Source organism: Dendropsophus ebraccatus, chromosome 8 (assembly GCF_027789765.1).
Source record: "Dendropsophus ebraccatus isolate aDenEbr1 chromosome 8, aDenEbr1.pat, whole genome shotgun sequence".
Taxonomy (NCBI): Eukaryota; Metazoa; Chordata; class Amphibia; order Anura; family Hylidae; genus Dendropsophus; species Dendropsophus ebraccatus.
The window spans coordinates 15,613,783-15,619,782 of NC_091461.1; the positions used below are offsets into that span (position 1 = coordinate 15,613,783).

General features: G+C 44.8%; 1 protein-coding gene across 7 annotated transcripts in view; it reads right to left on the reverse strand.

The window, feature by feature from the left end:
• ATN1 (atrophin 1) overlaps positions 1-5,454 on the reverse strand; it is a 30,805-nt gene extending 25,351 nt beyond the window's left edge. For 5 of the 7 annotated variants that reach the window (XM_069979895.1, XM_069979893.1, XM_069979896.1 and 2 more), the window contains exon 1: positions 5,194-5,454. The gene's annotated coding sequence lies outside the window, so the exon portion shown is untranslated. Of the gene's footprint in view, positions 1-2,685; positions 2,702-4,648; positions 5,080-5,193 lie in introns of those variants that run through there. The other 2 variants (XM_069979891.1, XM_069979892.1) reach the window with 2 other exon arrangements.
• Between the last annotated feature and the right edge of the window lie 546 nt (positions 5,455-6,000).

Here is a 6,000-nt window from a genome sequence, read left to right on the forward strand (position 1 = left end):
GCTTTTTATTTTATAAAATAATCCTGATATCCTGCAGTGCTCATTCTGGCCACTAGGCCTAATACTAAGCTGATGCTTCCTGTTCTATAGACAGAACCCTCCCATAGTCTCCTCACTATCATCACAGGCTGGATTACAATGAAAGGTTATAGTAGTATAATAAAGTAGGATCAGGCCGTTCACAATAGGTCATGGTCAAAATTCACTGTCTGCACTATGACCTCTACACAGGTCCCATAGAAGTAAATGAGTCCCCTCCAGACTATTGTTTCTTATGATCATGTACCTGCTGTAAAGCGTACTCTATCTAAGAGCAGAGCATAAGTCCAGGCGATATGACTGCCCCCATAATAATGTACATAAAATGACATAAAAAAATGATACAATTAGAAAATAGAAAGGGATTAGGAAATAGGCCTGGATCTGGATTTTCTTAATTAAAAAAAAAAAAAAAAAAATCTAGGCGAAATCTTCCCTTTAAGTTACCTCTCAGCCATTTCGGGTAGGAGGGAGGATGACTGAGAGGACGTAGCGCTCTCCCTCCTCCTGTGATCACTCCTCTATGTCACGTACCTCCAGTGCCCAGACCTTACAGAGACATTTCACGCTCCTCCGTGGCTCTTTTATCAGTCGCTCCTCTTTATAACACTGTTAGATTTTTATAAGCTGCTGAGTTTAGATTTTGCGGCCCTTTAATGACCTGACTATAAATGACGGCCGTTAATAATAATTGTTACTTCTATGATGCTAAAGCGATCTGTAATGAGCATTAATAATACATTACGTTTTTATGGAGCTTGCTTACAGATTGTGACTACTTGTTATTATGTAGTCTTTCTGTGTATTTGCAGATCATTTACTTTGAGACACATCGAGCATATGGCTATTATGGTTTCTGGGTCTCCAGTTGCTGCAAAACTACAACTCCCATCGTGCATCATAAAGGGAGCTGCAGTTCCTCAATGGCTGGAACGTCACAGGTTGGAGAACACTGTTCTGGGTCTGTGATCAGTTATGTCTATAAAAGTGATGGAGTGATGTTCAGAAAAAAATATATATATCTAGAGTGATGGAGTATATAGCAGACAGGGAGGAGGGGGATGCAGCTGCAGTGTGTCGGTGAGACTGCATGCTGTGAGAGGAGGAGCACAAGTGAAAAGGCTTCTGATTGGCCCGGAGTGGCTAGCACAATTGGCATTACAATTATGCAGAAGGCAGAACAGAATTTCTGGGGAAACCTTTATCCACTGGCATGAAGGCAGACCATGCAACTGCTAAGGGGCCCCATAAATCCTAGCTACGCCCCTGCTTATTAAATATATTTCTACAACTACCAGTAAAGTAATAGCAGTTTTTTGGATCAGATGTCTCTGCCTTTGCCCTCTTACAGCACTCAGTCTCACAGATATATAGGGAGATACTTCAGCTGCATCTCCATCTCCCCTTTCACAGTATGCAGTCTCACAGACACACAGGGAGATACTGCAGCTGCATCTCCCTCTCACAGCATACAGCCTCACAGACACACACAGGGAGATACTGCAGTTGCAGTCTCTCCCTCTCACATCATGCAACATCACAGACCCTCAGGGAAATACTGCAGCAGCATCTCCCTTTTCCCTCTCACAGCATGTAACATCACAGACACACAGTGAGATACTGCAGCTGAATCCCCCCTCCCCTCTCACAGCATGCAGCCTCACAGACACACACACACACACACACACACACACACACAAAGAGAAACTGCAATTGCAGTATCTTCCTCTCACAGCATGCAACATCACAGACATGCAGGCAGATACTGCAGCTGCATTTCCCTCTCCCCTCTCACAGAATACTGTCTCACAGACACACACAGGTAGATACTGCACCAGCATGTCCCTCTTAAAGTATGCAGTCTCACAGACACACAAGTAGAAACTGCAGCTGCATCTCCCTCTTCGCTCTCATAGCATGCAGCCTTACAAACACACAGGTAGATACTGCAACAGCATGTCCCTCTTACAGTATGCAGCCTCACAGACACACAGGTAGATACTGCAGCTGCATTTCCCTCTCCCTACTTGCAGCCTGCAGCCTTAACAGACACACAGCTACCTACTGAAGCTGCATCTCCCTCTCCCCTCTCACAGCATGCAGTCTCACAGACACACAGGGAGATACTGTAGCTGCGTCTCTCTCTCTCTCTCTCCCCTTTTACAGCATGCAGTCTCGCAGACACATAGGAAAATACTGTAGCTGCTTCTCTCTCTTTCTATCGCCCCTTTTACAGCATGCAGTCTCACAGACACATAGGGAAATACTGCAGCTGCATCTCACAACATGCAGTCTCACAGAGAGAGGAACTGTAGCTGCATCTTCTTTATCCCTTTTATTCTCTTCTATATATTGTTTCACTGTAGATGGATTTTCTGGTGACTGAGGTGGTTCTAAACATTTATACATTAAATAGACAACTACAGGCTTGATGATAACACTTTGCCCATATAAAATATTTTACAAAGTTTCCTGTAATTAGATGTACTATAGATTTATAATGTGCAATATAAAAATTAGTGTTTCCTTGGCCCGATTGGCTAAGAGCAAACCACATGGTAGCATAACCAGTCATTTCTCCCAAGATGGGGCAGGTGGGACACATGTCCAGCCCTGTTGCAGAAGTTTTCACCCCGTATAGATTACCTCGGTTTTGCTGTCTGTGACCTGTATAGTTGTCCGTATCTGAGCGGAGCGCTGGCGAGGCCTAGCACATCGGCTATTATAATCAATGTACTGTAACAAATAAGATTGTAATATGATGGATTGTGTATTATTTAATACTGGATGGGATCATAAACTTCAATAGGTTTTTCCGGTTAATAACTTTTTTAAGAGCAATCAGAAAGGTCATAAACATGTGAGTGTCGGGGACCACCCTTGTATCAGGAATGAGGGGGCCCGATCCTCATTCTTCATGTAGAACTGAGGTGTGACTATAGGGGGTGCAGCGGCCCCTCTGCCCCATATGAGGAGACAAGGGCCATTACAGATTTTCAGCTCTAATCAATGAGATGACATATCCAATAATTAGGGCACCATGATTTGGGGCTAAGGTCAGGCCTGGCCCTTGGTTCCCGCACTAGTCACATATTGATGATCCATCTGATCAACCATTGATTTAGATGGCATTTTATATATTGTACATACACCAGAGTGACAAAGATGGCGGCATGTAAAAAGGAGACACCGCATCCTCTGCACCCCTATAGTGGCACCCCTGGCTTCCAGTGACAAAAAGGAGAGACCCTAAATCAGATTCTTAATGAGCAACGTGACCCTTACCCCCCAATCTACAGGCATCACAACATTAGCCAAAAAAAAAAGGGCCCAAGGTTGATGGGGGGGCCAATAGGAACTTGTCCCCTAAAGGGGTGGTAATGGATTTAGCCAATGCCATGACGTGGCGCCATCTTCAGGTTCACTACAGCTTATCACTTCTCTGTGCACCTCTGGACTGACAACACACAAGGAATAAAACATCTGACCAATCTGTCATTTCTGGGGCCATCAACAAACCCAAAGTGCAATGTACTGTCATATCCAAGACTTGCATAAGTGACATGGATTCTGAATGGGGAGCCTTATAAGCATGAGAAGAGCACAAGCCCCTAAAACAACCTTTATCTCTAAAATAACCTAAGAAATAATAATATAATAAAAATATAACAAATCTTTATTATATAGCACTATATAGCATTATGTACACATCTAATGGCTTATCCAGGATTAGAAAAACATAGGCACTTTTTTCCGAAAGCAGCACCCCACCTTTCCTCAGGTTATGAGTAGTATTATAACTCTGCTTTATCCACTTCAGTAATACCACACACAAACTGAGGACAGGAGTGGCGCTGTTCCAAGAAGAAAGCAGTTGTGTTTATCCAATGCTGGATATCCCTTTTACCACTTCTTTCTCCCAGGATGTCAATCAATATCCCTCAGTTTTAGCCCCACTCAGCTTTCCCAAAGTCCTGCATGGCATTACTACCTATACACAGAGGCATGACACATATAATATTTCAGAATGCCGTAAAGCTGGGTATCAATCACTATGGTAACTGTGACCGAGGCCATATCGGTTGTCACTCAGCTTTCCCAGAAACTGATATAACTCTCATACAGCTGAGCAGGATTTTTTTTGTTCACGACTTGGCAGAAGAGGACGACTCAAGGACTTATATTTACCAGGGATCTTCTTTTTGGTATTATGATATATAATGTGAGATAACATTTCTTTACGGCATCAGTCACAACTCCGCAAACCTTATCTGACCTCAGTCTATGCACGGTACCAGAAGCGATATCCATTAACCCTATGACAATTCACATAGTAAGCAATGGCTATCGAAGAGGTTACATAGACGACTTAACATTTCATTACATAATCCACCGGTAGAAGCATACATATAATAACTCAGGTCGGGGACCGACAAGTCTAGTCTTTGCATGGGTATCCATTTCTATCCGCAGCAAACCAAACGTATACACACGCACACACACATATATATATAAAGTAACATGGAGGAACAGCTTAGAGCTTATTAAAGGAACAGTACGCATTTAAGTGCATGAACCCTTCAACAGTATTCCAAAAATCTAGCAATACCTGCTCCCCTCGTAGGCCTCTCCTGTGTTCTCTCCATGTAGACTTCAAGCTGTTGAGTAGGGGGGAGATAGTAGATGCATGAGTTACCCCTCCATGTGTACTCCGCAGTTGTGTATGTCGGTGCTGGGGGTGTGTACACGGAAGGGATCCCACAGGAGGGGGTGTGTATGTATGTGTGTGTGTGTGTGTGTGTAATCTATGTATGTCTGTGCGTTCAATCTCTTTCCCGTCCACCTCTACGGCAAAAAATAGGCAGTGTGGTACCGTGTTAGCCGGAAAAATCCATGTGTCAAAAAAGACCACAGTGTTTTAGGAGTGATACCTTTATTGGCTAACCAGAAAATTCCCGTCCACCTCTGTGATCAATGGCTTCATGTGTGTGTCATGTAGCGTGTCGCTCAGAGCCTGCGTCCCCTCCTTGGCCGGTTGGCTACATAGATAAGCGTGTGTGAGTGTGTACGTGTGTAAATCTCTTTACACCTCCATCTCAATCTCAGCTCCCGAATCTCTCTGGAAGGATCCAGAACAAGCGCAGCGGCACCCACCTAACAAAAGGATTGGGGGTCGCAGAAGGCTGCGATTCCTCATGTATTTCTCCCTCTCGCTCTCTCTCCCTCCTTTAAATTCGCAGCATTCCAGACCCCTTTTTCGGAGGAGACGTTCGCAATCATCCAGGGCCAAGCGGAACATCGCTGTAGGAGCCCCGACGAATCATCGTGCCCAGGGTCCTCTGTGCCTGCGATGCTTGCTTGGGCCGAAAGGAAAAAAAAGGGGGTGCGCAAGAAACCAGCCACACGGCAGAAAGAATAAAAAAAAAAAAGAAAGCTTTTTTTTTTTTTTTTTGCTTTTTTTTAATCCGTTGTGCAGTGAAAATCCCACAAAAGACGATTTTTTTTTTTTACCTCCTCCTCCCCCCTCCTCCTAAACTGCTCCCTCCCTCCCCCCACTCCTGCTGGTTACTCCCCCTGCCTTGTCACCTCCCTCTCTTTCTCTGCGTCTCTCTGTCTGTCTAACCCTCCCTCTCTCTCACCTCTCTCTATCTTACTCTCTTCCTTGAGATTTCAGAAAACAGCAGCAAGGAGCTGGCAGGGGGGTCATGCAGCGACAGGCGTATAAATGGGGAGGGGGGTGCTGCAAAATGGGGTGTTTGGGGCCTAAGATGTCTCATGTCTCCTCCATATGTAAAAAGAGGGAGGAGAGAGAGGTCACAGCGACAGAAATGTTTTCCTTCTCCCACTAGCTGTCTCTCTCTCCCCCCCCCTCGCTTTTCTCTCCCCCTGCTCTTCCTGTAATTTCTAACACAAAAGGGGGGTGGGGGGGATTTATCTGCAGGACTAGAAGTAACTGTGTGC